This window comes from Aegilops tauschii, chromosome 6 (genome assembly GCF_002575655.3).
Source record: "Aegilops tauschii subsp. strangulata cultivar AL8/78 chromosome 6, Aet v6.0, whole genome shotgun sequence".
Classification (NCBI taxonomy): Eukaryota; Viridiplantae; Streptophyta; class Magnoliopsida; order Poales; family Poaceae; genus Aegilops; species Aegilops tauschii.
The window spans coordinates 492,496,128-492,515,362 of record NC_053040.3 but is presented as its reverse complement, the minus strand read 5'-3'; positions in this window follow the sequence as shown (position 1 = coordinate 492,515,362).

The window sequence follows — 19,235 nt, the reverse complement described above, 5'->3', positions numbered from 1 at the left end:
CAATCTGACGCTGCAGCAGAATCCGAGTCAAACAACAAGTCCAAAGGTGTTGCATCACCTCCACTTGGGCCCATGAGCCTTGTACGACCTAGGGTTGGTTTTAGGCTGCCTTGGGACGTCCTCCCACCTCCTTGGCCGCCATCCCTTGCTCCTATAGAAGTAGATCCATCTAGTAGCTTTTTCCTTGGGATTTGTTTAGTTAAAAGTTAGCCATTGCAACTTTGTGTACTTCGTTTGTGTCCAACGACAAGACCAAGACCACTTTCGGATCCCCACCTTTATCAATACTTATTCTATATTCGCAATATTCAGATTGCATTATCATATTCTTGCTTGTTCTTCGATTGCGTGCAGGAATAGACCTTCGTGGTCAGGCTGATCGTGCTTCCGGCATCGTCAGTAACCTCAAGAGATTGGTTTAGCGATTGCTAAGGCGCAACGTCATGCACGTTTGTAGTCGGATCATCAAAGTCGAATCCACCAAATCGATAGTTATCATCTCATCGAAAGATCGGGACACCCTCGCCTCTATCACGTAGTCCCTGTTTCGAGTTGCAAATATTAGCAACAGAACCAGTATCAAATACCCAGGTGCTACTGCGAGCTCTAGTAAGGTACACATCAATAACATGTATATCACATATACCTTTGTTCACCTTGCCATCCTTCTTATCCGCCAAATACTTGGGGCAGTTCCGCTTCCAGTGACGAGTCTGTTTGCAGTAGAAGCGCTCAGTCTCAGGCTTAGGTCCAGACTTAGGTTTCTTCTCTTGAGCAGCAACTTGTTTGCCGTTCTTCTTGAAGTTCCCCTTCTTCTTCCCTTTACCCTTTTTCTTGAAACTGGTGGTCTTGTTGACCATCAACACTTGCGAAGAGCTCGGGAATTGTCTTATCCATCCCTTGCATATTATAGTTCATCACGAAGCTCTTGTAGCTTGGTGGCACTGATTGAAGAATTCTGTCAATGACACTATCATCCGGAAGATTAACTCCCAGTTGAATCAAGTGATTGTTATACCCAGACATTTTGAGTATATGTTCACTGACAGAATTATTCTCCTCCATCTTGCAGCTGTAGAACTTACTGGAGACTTCATATTTCCCAATCCGGGCATTTGCTTGAAATATTAACTTCAACTCTTGGAACATCTCAGATGCTCCATGATGTTCAAAACGTCGTTGAAGTCCCGGTTCTAAGCCGTAAAGCATGGCACACTGAACTATCGAGTAGTCATCAGCTTTGCTCTGCCAGATGTTCTTAACGTCATCAGTTGCATCTACAGCAGGCCTGGCACCCAGCAGTGCTTCCAGGACGTAATTCTTCTGTGCAGCAATGAGGATAATCCTCAAGTTACGGACCCAGTCCGTGTAATTTCTACCATCATCTTTCAACTTTGCTTTCTCAAGGAACGCATTAAAATTCAACGAAACAATAGCACGGGCCTTCTATCTACAACAACATAGACAAGCAAATACTATCAGGTACTAAGTTCATGATAAATTTAAGTTCAATTAATCATATTATTTAAGAACTCCCACTTAGATAGACATCCCTCTAATCATCTAAGTGATCACGTGATCCATATCAACTAAACTATAACCGATCATCACGTGAGATGGAATATTTTTCAATGGTGAACATCACTATGTTGAATATTTCTACTATATGATTCACGCTCGACCTTTCGGTCTCAGTGTTCCGAGTCCATATCTGCATATGCTAGGCTCGTCAAGTTTAACCCGAGTATTCTGCGTGTGCAAAACTATCTTACACCCGTTGTAGATGAACGTTGAGCTTATCACACCCGATCATCACGTGGTGTCTCGGCATGACGAACTTTGGCAGCGGTGCATACTCAGGGAGAACACTTTTAGCTTGAAATTTATTGAGAGATCATCTTATAATGCTACCGTCAAACAAAGCAGAATAAGATGCATAAAGGATAAACATCACATGCAATCATTATAAGTGATATGATATGGCCATCATCATCTTGTGCCATTGATCTCCATCTCCAAAGCACCGTCATGATCACCATCATCACCGGCGCGACACTTTGATCTCCATCGTAGCATCGTTGCCGTCTCGCCCACTATTGCTTCTACGACTATCGCTACCGCTTAGTGATAAAGTAAAGCAATTACAGGGTGATTGCATTGCATACAATAAAGCGACAACCATATGGCTCCTACCAGTTGCTGATAACTCTGTTACAAAACATGATCATCTCATACAATAAAATTTAGCATCATGTCTTGACCATATCACATCACAGCATGCCCTGCAAAAACAAGTTAGACGTCCTCTACTTTGTTGTTGCAAGTTTTACGTGGCTTTTACAGGCTGAGCAAGAACCGTTCTTACCTACGCATCAAAACCACAACGATAGTTCGTCAAGTTAGTGTTGTTTTAACCTTCTCAAGGACCGGGCGTAGTCACACTCGGTTCAACTAAAGTTGGAGAAACTGACACCCGCCAGCCACCTGTGTGCAAAGCACGTCGGTAGAACCAGTCTCGCGTAAGCGTACGCGTAATGTCGGTCCGGGCCGCTTCATCCAACAATACCGTCGAACCAAAGTATGACATGCTGGTAAGCAGTATGACTTGTATCGCCCACAACTCACTTGTGTTCTACTCGTGCATATAACATCTATGCATAAACCTGGCTCGGATGCCACTGTTGGGGAACGTAGTAATTTCAAAAAAAATCCTACGCACACGCAAGATCATGGTGATGCATAGCAACGAGAGGGGAGAGTGTCATTTACGTACCCTCGTAGACCGTAAGCGGAAGCGTTATAACAACGCGGTTGATGTAGTCGCACGTCTTCACGATCGACCGATCCTCGGCACCGAATGTACGGCACCTCTGCGTTCAGCACACGTTCAGCTTACTGACGTCCCACGAACTCACGATCCAGTAGAGCTTCCGGGAAGAGCTTCGTCAGCACGACGGTGTGGTGACGGTGATGATGATGCTACCGATGCAGGGCTTCGCCTAAGCACCGCTAAGATATGACTGAGGTGGATTATGGTGGAGAGGGCACCGCACACGGCTAAGAGATCAATGATCAATTGTTGTGTCTATGGGGTGCCCCCCTGCCCCCGTATATAAAGGAGCTAGGGGGAGGCGGCAGGCCAAGGAGGAGGGCCCACCAAGGGGGAGTCCTACTCCCACCGGGAGTAGGACTCCTCCTGTCCTAGTAGGAGTAGGAGAAGGGAAGGAAGGGAGAGAGGAAGAGAAGGAAAAAGGGGGGCGCCGCCCCCCCTCCTTGTCCAATTCGTACTAGAGGGGGAGGGGGCACGCGGCTGCCCTGGCCGCCCCTCCTCTTCTCCCACTAAGGCCGATTAGGCCCAATATACTCCCCGGGGGGTTCCGGTAACCCCTCCGGTACTCCGGTATATGTCCGAAACCTCCCGAAACACTTCCAGTGTTCGAACATTGTCGCCCAATATATCGATCTTTACGTCTCGACCATTTCGAGACTCCTCATCATGTCCGTGATCATATCCGGGACTCCGAACTACCTTTGGTACATCAAAACACAAAAACTCATAATACCGATCGTCACAGAACATTAAGCGTGTGGACCCTACGGGTTCGAGAACTATGTAGACATGACCGAGACATGTCTCCGGTCAATAACCAATAGCGGAACTTGGATGCTCATATTGGATCCTACATATTCTATGAAGATCTTTATCGGTCAAACCGCGTAACAACAGACGTTGTTCCCTTTGTCATCGGTATGTTACTTGCCCGAGATTCGATCGTCGGTATCTTAATACCTAGCGCAATCTCGTTACCGGCAAGTATCTTTACTCGTTCCGTAATGCATCATCCCGTAACTAACTCATTAGTCACATTGCTTGCAAGGCTTATTGTGATGTGCATTACCGAGAAGGCCCAGAGATACCTCTCCGACAATCGGAGTAACAAATACTAATCTCGATCTATGCCAACTCAAAAACACCATCGGAGACATCTGTAGAGCACCTTTATAATGACCTAGTTACGTGGTGACGTTTGGTAGCACACAAAGTGTTCCTCCGGTATTCGGGAGTTGCATAATCTCATAGTCACAGGAACATGTATAAGTCATGGAGAAAGCAATAGCAGAAACTAAACGATCCAGTGCTAAGCTAACAGAATGGGTCAAGTCAATCAAATCATTCTTCTAATGATGTGATCACGTTAATCAAATGACAACTCATGTCCATGGCTAGGAAACTCAACCATCTTTGATTAACGAGCTAGTCAAGTAGAGGCATACTAGTGACACTATGTTTGTCTATGTATTCACACATGTATTATGTTTCCGGTTAATACAATTCTAGCATGAATAATAAACATTTATCATGATATGAGGAAATAAATAATAACTTTATTATTGCCTCTAGGGCATATTTCCTTCACACTGAACTATCGAGTAGTCATCAGCTTTGCTCTGCCAGACGTTCTTAACGTCGTCAGTTGCATCTGCAGCAGGCCTGGCACCCAGCAGTGCTTCCAGGACGTTATTCTTCTGTGCAGCAATGAGGATAATCCTCAAGTTACGGACCCAGTCCGTGTAATTGCTACCATCATCTTTCAACTTTGCTTTCTCAAGGAACGCATTAAAATTCAACGGAACAACAGTACGGGCCATCTATCTACAACAACATAGACATGCAAAATACTATCAGGTACTAAGTTCATGGTAAATTAAAGTTCAATTAATCATATTACTTAAGAACTCTCACTTAGATAGACATCTCTCTAATCATCTAAGTGATCACGTGATCCAAATCAACTAAACCATGTCCGATCATCACGTGAGATGGAGTAGTTTTCAATGGTGAACATCACTATGTTGATCATATCTACTATATGATTCACGCTCGACTTTTCGGTCTCAGTGTTCCGACGCCATATCTGCATATGCTAGGCTCATCAAGTTTAACCCGAGTACTTCTGCGTGTGCAAAACTGGCTTGCACCCGTTGTATGTGAACGTAGAGCTTATCACACCCGATCATCACGTGGTGTCTCGGCACGACGAACTTTGGCAACGGTGCATATTCAGGGAGAACACTTGTACCTTGAAATTTAGTGAGAGATCATCTTATAATGCTACCGTCAAACAAAGCAGAATAAGATGCATAAAGGATAAACATCACATGTAATCAATATAAGTGATATGATATGGCCATCATCATCTTGTGCCTTTGATCTCCATCTCCAAAGCACCGTCATGATCACCATCGTCACCGGCGCGACACCTTGATCTCCATCATAGCATCGTTGTCGTCTCGCCAACTATTGCTTCTACGACTATCACTACCGTTTAGTCATAAAGTAAAGCAATTACAGGGCGATTGCATTCCATACAATAAAGCGACAACCATATGGCTCCTGCCAGTTGCCGATAACTTCGTTACAAAACATGATCATCTCATACAATAAAATTTAGCATCATGTCTTGACCATATCACGTCACAGCATGCCCTGCAAAAACAAGTTAGACGTCCTCTACTTTGTTGTTGCAAGTTTTATGTGGCTGCTACGGGCCGAGCAAGAACCGTTCTTACCTACGCATCAAAACCACAATGATATTTCGTCAAGTTAGTGTTGTTTTAATCTTCACAAGGACCGGGCGTAGCCACACTAGATTCAACTAAAGTTGGAGAAACTGACACCCGCCAGCCACCTGTGTGCGAAGCACGTCGGTAGAACCAGTCTCGCGTAAGCGTACGCATAATGTCGGTCCGGGCCGCTTCATCCAACAATACCGCTGAATAAAAGTATGACATGTTGGTAAGCAGTATGACTTGTATCGCCCATAACTCACTTGTGTTCTACTCGTGTATATAACATCTACGTATAAACCTGGCTCTGATACCACTGTTGGGGAACGCAGTAATTTCAAAATTTTCCTATGCACACGCAAGATCATGGTGATTCATAGCAACGAGTGGGAGAGTGTTGTCCACATACCCCCGTAGACCAAAAGCGAAATCATTAGAGCAACGCGGTTGATGTAGTCGTACGTCTTCACGATCAGGCCGATCCAAGTACCAAACGCACGACACCTCCGAATTCAGCACACGTTCAGCTCGATGACGTCCCTCGAACTCACGATCCAGTAGAGCTTCGAGGGAGAGTTCCTTCAGCACGACGGCGTGATGACGGTGATGATGGTGCTATCGTCGCAAGGCTTCGCCTAAGCATGGCTATGATATGACCGAGGTGGATTATGGTGGAGGGGGGCACCGCACACGGTTAAGAGAGCAATGATCAATTGTTATGTCTATGGGGTGCCCCCCTCCCCCGTATATAAAGGAGTAGAGGAGGGGGAGGGGTCGGCCCTCCTAGGCGCGCCCCAAGGGGAGTCCTACTCCCACCGGGGGTAGGACTCCAACCCTTTCAAGAGTAGGAGTAGGAGAGAGGGAAGCAGGAGAGAGGGGGAGGAAAGGGGGCGCCGCCCCCTCCTTGTCCAATTCGGACTAGAGAGGGAGGGGCGCGCGGCCTGCCCTGGCCGCCCCTCCTCTTCTCCACTAAGGCCCATTAGGCCCATTACACTCGCCAGGGATTCCGGTAACCCCCAGGTACTCCGGTATTTGTCCGAACTTGCCCGGAACCCTTCCAAAGACCAAACATAGTCATCCAATATATCGATCTTTATGTCTCGACCATTTGAGACTCCTCGTCATGTCCGTGATCATATCCGGGACTCCGAACTACTTTCGGTACATCAAAACACATAAACTCATAATACCGATCGTCACCGAACGTTAGGAGTGCGGACCCTACGGGTTCGAGAACTATGTAGACATGACCGAGACACGTCTCCGGTCAATAACCAATAGCGGAACCTGGATGCTCATATTGGCTCCTACATATTCTACGAAGATCTTTATCGGTCAAACCGCATAACAACATACGTTGTTCCCTTTGTCATCGGTATGTTACTTGCCTGAGATTCGATCGTTGGTATCTCAATACCTAGTTCAATCTCGTTACCGGCAAGTCTCATTACTTGTTCCGTAATACATCATCCCGCAACTAACTCATTAGTTGCATTGCTTGCAAGGCTTATAGTGATGTGCATTACCGAGAGGACCTAGAGATACCTCTCCGACAATCGGAGTGACAAATCCTAATCTCGATCTATGCCAACTCAACAAGTACCATCGGAGACACCTGTAGAGCATCTTTATAATCACCCAATTACGTTGTGACGTTTGGTAGCACACAAAGTGTTCCTCCGGTACTCGGGAGTTGCATAATCTCATAGTTATAGGAACATGTATAAGTCATGAAGAAAGCAATAGCAATATACTAAACGATCAAATGCTAAGCTAACGGAATGGGTCAAGTCAATCACATCATTCTCTAATGATGTGATCCCGTTAATCAAATGACAACTCATGTCTATGGCTAGGAAACTTAACCATCTTTGATTCAACGAGCTAGTCAAGTAAAGACATACTAGTGACACTTAGTTTGTCTATATATTCATAGATGTACTAAGTTTTCGGTTAATACAATTCTAGAATGAATAATAAACGTTTATCATGATATAAGAAAATATAAATAACAACTGTATTATTGCCTCTAGGGCATATTTCCTTCAACCTGATCCCTCACGGTGATGGGAAGGCCCGGCCTTGCCGACCGAGTAGACCAATTGTGGTAGCGAAGCAACGATGGTGGCGGCGACGAAGCGCTGAAGCCTCTGGATCAGCGCCACGGTGGTGGGGGTCTGTTCACCATAATGAGGAGTATCCACACGCATATGAGCGATGCGACGGGGACCACCGGCCAGCCATTGTGCGCAGACAAAGTGTGGCCGGATTTTTTTTTTGAGAGAGAGATAATGTGTGTGAGAAAGGGAAGAGGGGTTTGACTATTTAACGCACGCCTGCACTAGTGTAAAAGCAGAACAGAGGCACTGGTTAATCTGGCTAGCTTCGGTACGTCCTGTGTCGGTCCTGTTTTCATGAAATGAAGGCGTCCTGTGTCGCATGTGCGTGCACGATCGTCATCCGGCGGATCAATCCGGCTAGCTTTATTCTCTTTGTGCGTGCAAGTGTCCTGAGATCAATCAACTTGCTTAGGTAGCAAGTTTCATACGTGCTGCGAGGAACAAGCTGAACTGACAAGTTCTTCAATTAACTTCAGAATAGTAATTAAATTATGATAATTAAGGTCGTCTGTTAAAGAAAATGAGGAGAAATTCTACACGACTGAACACCAAAAGGTAGAAAATTTGGAGGAAGAACACAAAGAACTTAGGGCGATTTTCTAAGGGCCGACCAGAAACACTGACGGCTAAGGTTTACTTAGTACATAGAGAATGACCTACAAGTCTCTAGAACGTTCGCTTAATAATCGAATACGTAGATGGTAAAAGAGAAAAGGTAAGGAGCAGGCAACAAAACAGAGTAGCGGAGTTTCAGAAAGTTAATAGCAACGCACGGGAGCTTGACATCTGTCCGATTGAAGACCCATGGTCAATAGTCATTCCCGAATGGCCGAAGCTGTATGTGATGTAGTCAGCATCGGATCAAAGATGGACATTGAATAGACGGTGCAGAGAGCTTGGTGTTGTAATGGTACAGGATTTGAATTAACTGAAGATGTCCAATTCTTCAAACATTCAGCAACTACGACCAGCTGTGTACTTGTGTCAAAGGCGTCCAGACGGTGGGCGTCGTCCTTCCGCGAGCTTTCTCAGGAAAAAGTTGTGATCCGAGGACACAGATGATGTTTTCGCTCGACGCCAAATGTCGGTTCTGGGCCCTGAAACACCTCCTACACCGGATCTGATCGAATCATCCAATGAAGCTGCTCATAGTCAAGCAACTTCGGTTTACTCTTGATTCTCCTCTAGTTTGTTGACACCAATAAAACCGTGAATCACAGGAATATAATTCAATAGTGCCAAGTTGATGCACCGCAAATCGTCAAGCATATGAGTTTATTATTTCCTAATGTCCCGAAATCTAATAGGTTTGTAATAGTATACATGTGTGGCTTAACTTAAGTTTTGCTTTACATTGGCTTCAACAGAATAAAAATGGGAATTATGTTTAGCACACCATGTCAGTATGAATTATTAGCCTCTTCTGGCTAGCTCGTCATTATAAACAACGGTGGGTTGGAGTTATATATGTGCACCCACACTTGATTGGGAGCTAGGAAGAAATAAAAGCTCCAATAACTCGTCAACAAGACGCGATTTGCCATAACGTTATTTAATAGACCAAAGGGATTTTGGTGATGTTGCACATCCACTACTCGTATGCTTGACAGTATATACAAGAAAATATGTTAAATTGGCCACAATTGGTTGTGCCAAGATCTTTCTGAAGTCAAATTAGAGCTTTACATTTCTGTTCGCATCCATTACACCTTTTGAGGTTTCTATGACCCCAACTAATTAAAAACTAATAAAAGATCTTGTTATCAAAGAAACTCCGATGCAAGAATTTCAATCTAGCTGTGTTATCCATTAAAGAACAAAACAACTTGTCTAGAACATTACTTTTCAGTAAATTTGTATGAGAAAAATAATGTTCATGTGGCAATCTACCTTATGAATGGATACCACCATATGAACTACTTGAGATAGATTTTGTAAGTGCTCTATTTCGACTGTGCATGCCTGTCACTCTGAATCCGTACTTTGAGTAGGTTAAGAGGTGCATACAGTATGTAAATTGCTTCACGGGTTTGAGACCTAGTTGACCTAAGTCAGAAACTTATTGAGTTTAATTTACTAAGGTCTGATGTGATGGATAACATCATGGCGCCTTTCTTCCCCTCTTTGACGTCTACATATGAGCAACATGCAAATAGTGTCACCATTCCAGTCTTTCCCGTGGGAGGATCAACACGGAGAAGTTGCTCTGATGAACAAGGGTCTGTGACGATGTGGCACACATGCATGGAGCTGCTGACGAGCACCTTAAGCAAGGCTGCAAAAGTTTAGCCTTGACAACTCTACATCACCGACGTTTGGTAGCTGAGCGAACATGTCTGTCTTGTTCTCTACATGTCTATGTCCTTTCTTGTCGGATTCATGATTACAAGATCTCAATCACTCGCTGAAATATTTGGCTGTACCACCTAATGCTTGCTTGAATCATTACAATGATAGCTAGATGTACTAATTAACTAGGCTCATGAGATGCAATTTTATTTTTTCTATTTTGATGCATATTCACTGTAGGGAAAATATGCAGAACAATATAATGCGCAGGAACATACGAGAAGGATTGAAAAAGGGGGCATGTCCTGGCAAAATATCACGCAGACCTCAAATACGATAAAATTGTAGCTAAGCCCCCAGGATCAACTCTGGTCGACCCCCGCACCACCTACCTCCAATCCCAGCTACTGTGAAAGCCCTCGGAGAAGACGAATGACCAATAAATACCAACCAAACAAGGGTTTGTAGGAGCCTCTTCCCTCCATGTGCGCTTTGTAGACAGATATAGCTGGTTGCCTCCATGCGACGGCACCGATGACATTGTCGCTCATCGGCCACGGAGGCCCCTGGAACACCTCCCACCTTGGACACACTCGAATTGGCCAATGAAATGGTGTAGCCAAGTGACTTTGGTTTACTCTTGATTCTACAAGAGTATGACTACATCACTGACACTATGCATAACAGCAGTACGCAACAATAGTGCCGAGTAGATGCACCAAAAATCTTCAGGCAGATCTGAGTCGCTATGTTCCTAATGCCTCCCAAAGCTAACACATTTGTGATAGTGTACCTATCCTAACATATGTTTTGTATTACATCGAAACACAATTGTAGCAAAAACAAGAATGCGGTGAATTGTCCGGAGTACTACTTGATGTAACTGGCATACATATGCAGTCACTCTAGATGAGAACTATATATAGTAGGATGCACCCACACTTGATGGGTGGTTAGAAAGAAATAAAGGCTCTAATAACTATTCCACAAGATGGATTGTGTGTAGCACTAAAGTCATTTATTCTCTTTCCACGAAAAATATAAATTTGGGCATGCCACATAGTACTAAGAAGATAGAACTTGCGATAAATACTCCCTCCGTTTTTATTTACTCTGCATATTAGATTTGACCGAAGTCAAACTTCATAAAGTTTGACCAAGTTTGCAAACAATATAAAAATTTATCATAATAAATCTATATAATGTGAAAGTGCACTCAAAAATAAATCTAATGGTAATGATTTGTTATTGTATATGTTAGTATTTTTATTATAAACTTTGTCAAAGTTTACAAAGCTTGACTTTGACCAAAGCTAATATACAGACTAAATAAAAACGGAGGGAGTATGAGTTATGTCTACCCAGTTCAAAAAAGAAACGAATTTTGTCTAAATAATAAGTTAGCGATCAGTCACGTAACCTAGGGAATTGATAGGACAGTCAAATATGCCAGATGGATGCATTAATTGTTCATGCTGATGAACTCACATAATTAATGAAAACCATTTGGATACAGTGCGTCGCATTAAGATACAAAAGCACTATGGAAATTATGTCTAATTAATATTGCATGTGCAAGATACAGTATTTGGATGTTGGCAGTACCCTTATTTGATCTTCTCGCCATGAAAGCACCGACTCATTCGTTATTGTTCCACACTATGGAGAAATTTCCCTATGCATGCACTGAACTACCCATCCAAGATACACAGTGAGCACGTGATTACTTTGAACCTTGTGATGCTCGGCCATCATCTCTATCTTCCAGCGAGAGGAACGGTACAACCCCTTCCAGTTCTATTTGGATTAAGCAACTCAAGCCAGAGTCCCTCCGGTCTTGGGCCTCTAAGACATCGACAACTACATGCTGATCTTTTCCTAATGCCTCCTAAACCTAACATATTTGTGATAGTGTGCGTGTGTGGCCCGACATATGTTTTGTATTACCACGTAACATGACTTAACCAAAAAACTGAGAGTTGTCATGAGTATTGGCGTACATATGTGTAGGCACACTGGATAGGTGCCTTATTTTAGTCTGTTTCTCTCTGGTTCCTCACTATACACCATGGTTGATGGGTGCTACATATATGCACCTACACTTTATCGTGGAGCCAAAAAAGACATAAAAGCTGCTCATATATATGGACCTACACTTGTCAGGGAGCTAGAAAGAAATAAGAGCCACATGTGCACTTACACTTGAAAGAGAACTAAATAGAAATAAAAACGGTGATTGTTCTCCGTCCAAATTATATGGTTTGTAGAACCGAAAAGATATTTTTTTGTTAAAAGGACATTTTTTATTCATTCATTGACATCGCATCCGGAGAATACAAGCATCATGAACATATATCTGGCCTCTACATAACTAGCACACATCCAACACACACACACAGAGAGAGACGCAAACATGCAACAAAAAGAAACATCAAGATCAACCATCAATCACCACCGATGGGTACTGCAGGAAATGCCCTTCAACAAAGAAGCCTCCAAGAAGGAAACGGCCCTTAGGTGCTGCCGTCGCCAGATCCACCACAAAAAGGCTAGATCTTAGGAAGGACATGGAACGCCATGGTTGCCAGGAACAACCAACGCAGGTCCGACGAAACTAGAGTTTTCGCTCTGGAGCACAAGACTATGCTCAAGAACATCATCAAACTTAAATCAACTTTTGTTGCCGGCGCCCCTTCAGTGGAGAAGTAACTACTGCAAGCCAGATTATTATGCCCCAATAGACTTACACGCTCACAACCCTGATATGGACCATGTAACCGGACATCTCGACTATACGGAGCAAATCATCATAGTATGCCTTCCAGCATCAACAATGTCGCCAGTGTTGCCAAGAGGCACTGAAGGGGCCAACTAGCAGTCTCAAATCGCCAATAGTGACGGGATGTAGACTACATATATAAAGTCGCTGGTTCTGCCAAGAACCACATTGGGTCATCCAGCAGCCCTGGCTCGTCTTTATCAAAGTCCAGACATGGTGGTTCAGGGCAGGACGCCAAGCATTCAGGTAGGTGGAACCGACAGGGAGGCCTCGTCAGGACCCGAACGGCAAGCACAGTCTTGCCCTTGCGCTTCCTATTGCGTCGTCGGCCCTTCTTTGCCGGGGCGACGACATCTTCGTCTGTGGAGTCAGTTTCCGCGTCGGCGTCCTCGTCGGGGTACTTCCTCCCTTCTTCAGCCCGAGCACATCTGTCGGCGAGAACATAAAGTTTGGCGACATCCCTAACCTTGTTCATCGCCAGCTCCTCGCGCATCTTGCGGTTGCGCACATTTTGATGGAATGCACTGATGACGGCAGCGGGATGAACATCTGGGATGTTGTATTGCACACGGCTGAACCTCTGTATGTACTTGCGTAGGGTTTCACCATCCTTCTGGGGGGATGACATGCAAGTCACTTGCCTGGCCAGGAGCTTGGTGGCCTCCAGTAAAGGCGCCAACAAACTCGTGGCATAGATCCGACCAAGAAGAGATGGAATCCACTGGCAGGTGCATCAACCACGACATGACGTTGGGCTTAAGCGCCAATGGAAAGTAATTGGCGAGCACCTTGTCGTCGCGAGCCCCGGCAGCTTGCATCGCAATGGTGTAGATGCTCAGGAACTCCGACGGGTGAGTCTTGCCTGGCCAGGAGCTTGGTGGCCTCCGGTAAAGGCGCCAACAAACTCGTGGCATAGATCCGACCAAGAAGAGATGGAATCCACTGGCAGGTGCATCAACCACGACATGACGTTGGGCTTAAGCGCCAATGGAAAGTAGTTGGCGAGCACCTTGTCGTCGTGAGCCCCGGCAGCTTGCATCGCAATGGTGTAGATGCTCAGGAACTCCGACGGGTGAGTCTTGCCGTTGTACTTCTCTCCGACCTCAGACTTGAACGTGCGGTGGGTGGGCCACTGGAACTGCCGCAGCTCACGGGTAGAAGCTGGACAACCCACCTCGTAAGGTAAGTCGCCAGAACCCCCCGGCGCAGGCCGGTCTACAGTGGGCCCTGCGCGCCTATCTGACTGATGGTGCGCTTCCCGTCGCCGCTCGATAGTGGTTCGAGCGTCTTCCTGGACTCGTTCCTAGAGAACTTGGCGTTGATCGCGGCGGGCTCGTGGGTTGGACGACACTGTGGAAACGTTGTCACACACGTCGTCGGCCCGACGAGCTGGCGGTCGCTGTTGCTGGCGCGAAGGAGGAGAGTGCACCGTAGCCGCAGCACCTTCGGTCCTTCCGCCAGCGGCACGCGCCGGCTCGATAGAGCGCCGGCACGAGGGCCCCGCTGGTTGCGATTCATCTTTATTGGCGAAGCTGATAAGGCTTCAGATGGTAGCTCTCTACTCGTCGAGCTTCTCCGCAGCAGGAGGGAAGTCGAGGAGCAGTTGCACGCGCGCCAACGCTTCTACTGGCGTGGGTGGCAGCGAAAGCTGCGTGGACCGTGACGCGCTGTGGCTTCAAACCACGTTAGAAGGAGCTCTAGCCGCGCGCCATTTGTGCCAACATCTTGGCGTGCATGCTGGCCCGGTGCATCTCGTGAGTGGTGCAGAGGGCTCTTCCCGCGGCGGCGCCCGGGGTCAACAACGTAGCGGCGCTGCTCGTCGCGCACGACCTGGGAAGACCGCGGCGCGAGCGCCGGCGGAGGCGTCTTGGAAGTCGCCGCGCCACCCGTAGGCAGCATGACTTCGCCCTTGGAGGTCCCCACGCCGCCTGCGGGCGGCACGGCTCCGTCCTTGGACCTAGCGGTGTGCGGGTCGTCACCGCTCACGTGGCTCCGATCGCAGGAGCGTCGTGGAAGCCCGCGGCCTCCGCCCACGTTCGTCCCATCATCCGTCCGCCCTAGCGTGGGTGGGTTGACTGGAGATGAACCGATCGCCACGATGCTCTTTTTCTTGGGAGACATGGTGGTGAAGATGTTGAAGAAGTCGACGCACTGATGTCTAGATCAGGTCCGTGCAGCCAGACCCCCTACCTGGCGCGCCAAAGAAGTCGGGGAACGACACCTATGGGATCCCAGGGAATCTCTTCTACGGTTGGCGGGGGCGTGGAGATGCGCAAAGAGTAGATCTAGGCGATCAACACGATGGATTTTTACCCAGGTTCGGGCCGCTGAGGAGCGTAACACCCTAGTCCTGCTTGTCTGTGTTTATCTTGTGTTCTCCGTATGCAAGATGGGCCGAGAGGTCAAAAAATCCGAATCCTTCCACAGTACGCCTCGGGCCTCCTTTTATATGTCAAAGGGGTCACCATAGTGGCACACAGGAGGTGGAAAGTCTCTACAGTGTACAAGTTTATCGCCTGACACCGTAGGACAAACACATTTAATGCGCTGTCTACGTGCCCTCTTGCTTTATCGGGTACGACAACAGAGCTCGTCCCGTCCATTGCCGCCTCGCCTTCCTTCAACGCGCGTCCAAGCTGACGAGGCATGCATCGCCATGCTAGCTCGCTGGTTGTTGTGCTGGTGCGGTGAAAGGGCTTTCACGAAGATCTACATGCCACCACGCATGTGCTTGACTAGTTGACCTAGAAGCAGCATGCTGCCACGCAGGCGTTTGCCTAGTTGGCGGGCTGGTTGCCGCGTCGGGACGGCCGCGGTGCAGTGAAACTTTGGCAGGTGCGGGCCTGGCCGCGGCCCCGCAGATGCCCCTGGCAAGGGTCTTGCCGGGGTCTCGCGGCCGTCCCCGGCAAGGATCTTGCAGGGGGTCTTCGGCCGTCCCCGGCAAGGATCTTGCAAGGGGACAAGCTACTCTTCTGTTCTCTGGCCTCTGGCTGGGCTATTTCTCTTTGTCTTGTATATGTCCTTGATCACCCTCTTCACGCCTTGCCGCGGGTGAGGCTATAACTGTCCGTGCACAAGTATGGGTGCTAAAGCGCCCAAACTTTAGTACACCGACACTCTGCGCCCAATTAGATGATAAGTAAAGTAGCATCCCTTTTTTGTTTTCTAATAAGAAGAGGACCATGCATGATCATGGAGGCCTCTTTTTGATTTGTATATACTAATATATTTTTCCTTTGAGAAAATATCAATTTCATATAGAAACCAAGAACTGGATACAAACCATAGTTGCCGGAAACGGGGAACGGTGCCACGTCCCCTGTACCGGGAACATCGACAGAGGGAACGGCGCGATTCGGTGACAGGAACGCGACCCCAGAAACGTAGGTTTGCAGCTTTGATTCCTAAATACTGGATCTCGACCCAACTTGCCAAGGAACGGAAGGCCAACTAGATAGTCAAGACTTACCTGGAGTCCATTGCATGAGCCTGCCGCCGTCAAAACGATGTGTGTCGGAGGCTGGTGTGGAGTGTGGACGTGTGGATGCTGTGCCCGGCGGCGCCGGCGGCTGGTGTCAACGTGCAGACCTGCGGATGCGGTGCTCGACGGCCGTACGGCGCCGCCGACTGGTGTAGACCTACGGATGCGGTGCCTGTGGACGTGCGGATGGGTTGCCCGGCGGTGCCGGCGGCTGGCGTCAACGTGCGGACTGCGGAGACGGTGCTCGACGGCCGAACGGCGCCGGCGACTGGTGTGGACCTGCGGATGGAATGCCGGGCTTTCCGCTGCCCATCCTCTTGATTGGAGTTTGGGATTTGGGAATCATACGTAGGGGCAGATTTTGTGGAGTAGATTACTTTCCGCTGTCGAAACATTCAGCGGAATATTTTCATACTTTCCCTCCCTCCGTGTCATCTCCCTAAAATGAAATGTGCTTTAATATATATTCTCTGCAAAATGGATACTTTGACGAGGGCTACGTTCCTCGACCCGCCGTATCGTTCCGGGGTCATCATTCCAAATTAATTGGGTCGCATTCTACCTATCCATCGGTTCGCTCGAAAGATGTATACCACATCGTTCCACTACTGGCCACTAGGCGATTCTCGACCCTCGTTCCCATCGTCCCGGGAACTTGGCAACTATGATACAAACCACTACAGAACTAAAACTAGAACAAACTGGATTTCTAGATTGCAATTCCTAAGCTACCACTAAAAGAAGATTGACGGTGCTGCGAGGTGAGCCTGATGACGTTTGCTCCTAGGATTATGACTGAACGACGATTAGGATTAGGACTGAACGACGAATGACGAATGGAAAAAAAGAGCCGAGGGAGGATTACCACTTCGAAGATTAGGAATAAGTTCCCCACTCCCTCTTCCCCTCCATCCTATCCGCGCGCTTCAGCCATCGCCCTGCCCCCCGCGGCCGCCGCCGCTGCTGTAGCACTCTCTTCTTGGTATTTTTCTTTCAACGACGATGGTAGTCTTTTTTTTTTCTGATGGGACGTAGAGCGCTCTGTCTATTAGTTTTTTTTAGCGCTCTGTCTGTTAGCTGCTTCGTGTCTCGGTCGGCTCTCTAGACTTACGAGGCAGAACGTGAAAATCCTTGATTGTTGTTTGGCTGTCTCAGTGTACGCCTGGGTGGATGGATACTCGTGTTTTTTCTTTTCTTTTTCTTTTTTCTTGAAACCCCACCCATATATTAATTAAATTAGAATGTTCATACAATCATTCATTACAAAATCTTCTTCTTATTTTGTTACATTTGAAAAAAATATAAAAAATGGGAGTATCAGACAGAATGAACAGACTTTTTTTTGGCTAAAAAACTTCTGATCTATTCATCTTCAATCATAGTAGTACAACAAACACCAGAAATAAAAAACAATTACATCCAGATCTGTAGACCACCTAACGACGACTACAAGCATTGAAGCTTTGTTCTGCATAAACTTGCAACAAAACATCTGCCATCTTAGCTTGTTTTGCTGCAGACATGATATATACGCCAATATTTGTAATCAATGGAGAGAAGATCTGTTTGTTACTTTCTTGGGGGGCGAAAAGAAAGAAATATATTATATTCTTGTAATGTTAATAGTACAACAAAAAATTCTTCGGAATCCAGAACTAGAGGTAACATAGTGTAGCAGGCCCTATTTTATTCTCTGGTATATGAATATCATATAGTACAGTCAAGATAATGCCATGATATTTTGGTCCCTTTCAAATGGCAGGGAAAACTATTGGTGTTGGCTGTTGACACATCCAAAACATTTTTCTTGAGGTTCGCATAGGCATCACTGAATAGCGGATTTGTGGGATGGAAAGTCTAGTCCAGAGGGGGGTGAATATACACTAGCAAGACTCAATTAGCAATTTTAATGTTTTGCATAGCATTTAGGCAGATTTTTACACAAGCTAAGTAACAAGAACACCCTAAACCGCTTGGAATAAGTGGGTAGCTAAAAAAACAATCAACAACCGGAAAAAAAAACACCCTATACATGCATCTCTAGAGTATGGCTAGAGGAAAGTAAAGAGCATGCAAGTGCAAGAAAGTAATTTTTTTTTGAAACGGAGGTTGAACCCCCGGCCTCTGCATCAAGCGATGCACACAGTCATATTATTATACTCCCTCCGTTTCTAAATATAAGTCTTTGTAGAGATTTCACTATAAACCACATACGGATGTATATAGATGCGTTTTAAGTGTAGATTCATCCATTTTGCTCCGTATGTAGTCCACCTAGTAGAATCTCTACAAAGACTTATATTTAGGAACGGAGGGAGTATTATTCAACAATGCCTTACAAGATAAAACATTGATCCTTCCGAAACCACCTTTGATGTTTTTTAAATTGATCACAGTAATGAATATTTGAATTAGACACAATTTTTTGTGAGGAAAAAATAGAGTGATAATTAGTCTTTCTTTTAACGGGAGTGATAATTAGTCGACACCATTTTTTGTGAGGAAAAAATAGAGTGATAATTAGCCTTTCTTTTAGCGTGAGTGATAATTAGTCGCACTTAACTCCATGCCGGTGATGGCACAACGTTACATTCCATCACGTGTTTCTTATAGGGGGCTCTTATTTAAGTTTCAAAAATGTGGCCCAATATGACCCAAGGAGCAGCCCATGTAACATCATACCTCAGGTTTTTATTTCTTGCACCTCTCATTTTGTGCAGGAACAATAGAAAAACGGTCGCTAAACAAAAATAAAAGATTTGGAGATGAGAGGTATCGATACCCCTGCCTCTTCAAATTCAATTAAAGCGCTCTACCATTTGAGTATTTTCATTGACATTAATTCTGCTAATTAACTAATACTACTAATGAACTGCGATTGAGGATCATTTCCTGTTCCATCCTTTTTTTTAGAGGACAATCCATCCTAGTACTTAATGAGTGTCTTGCCACGGCGCTCTCGGATGTGGTCAGTGAGACCCCGCGCCTTGGCGAGGCA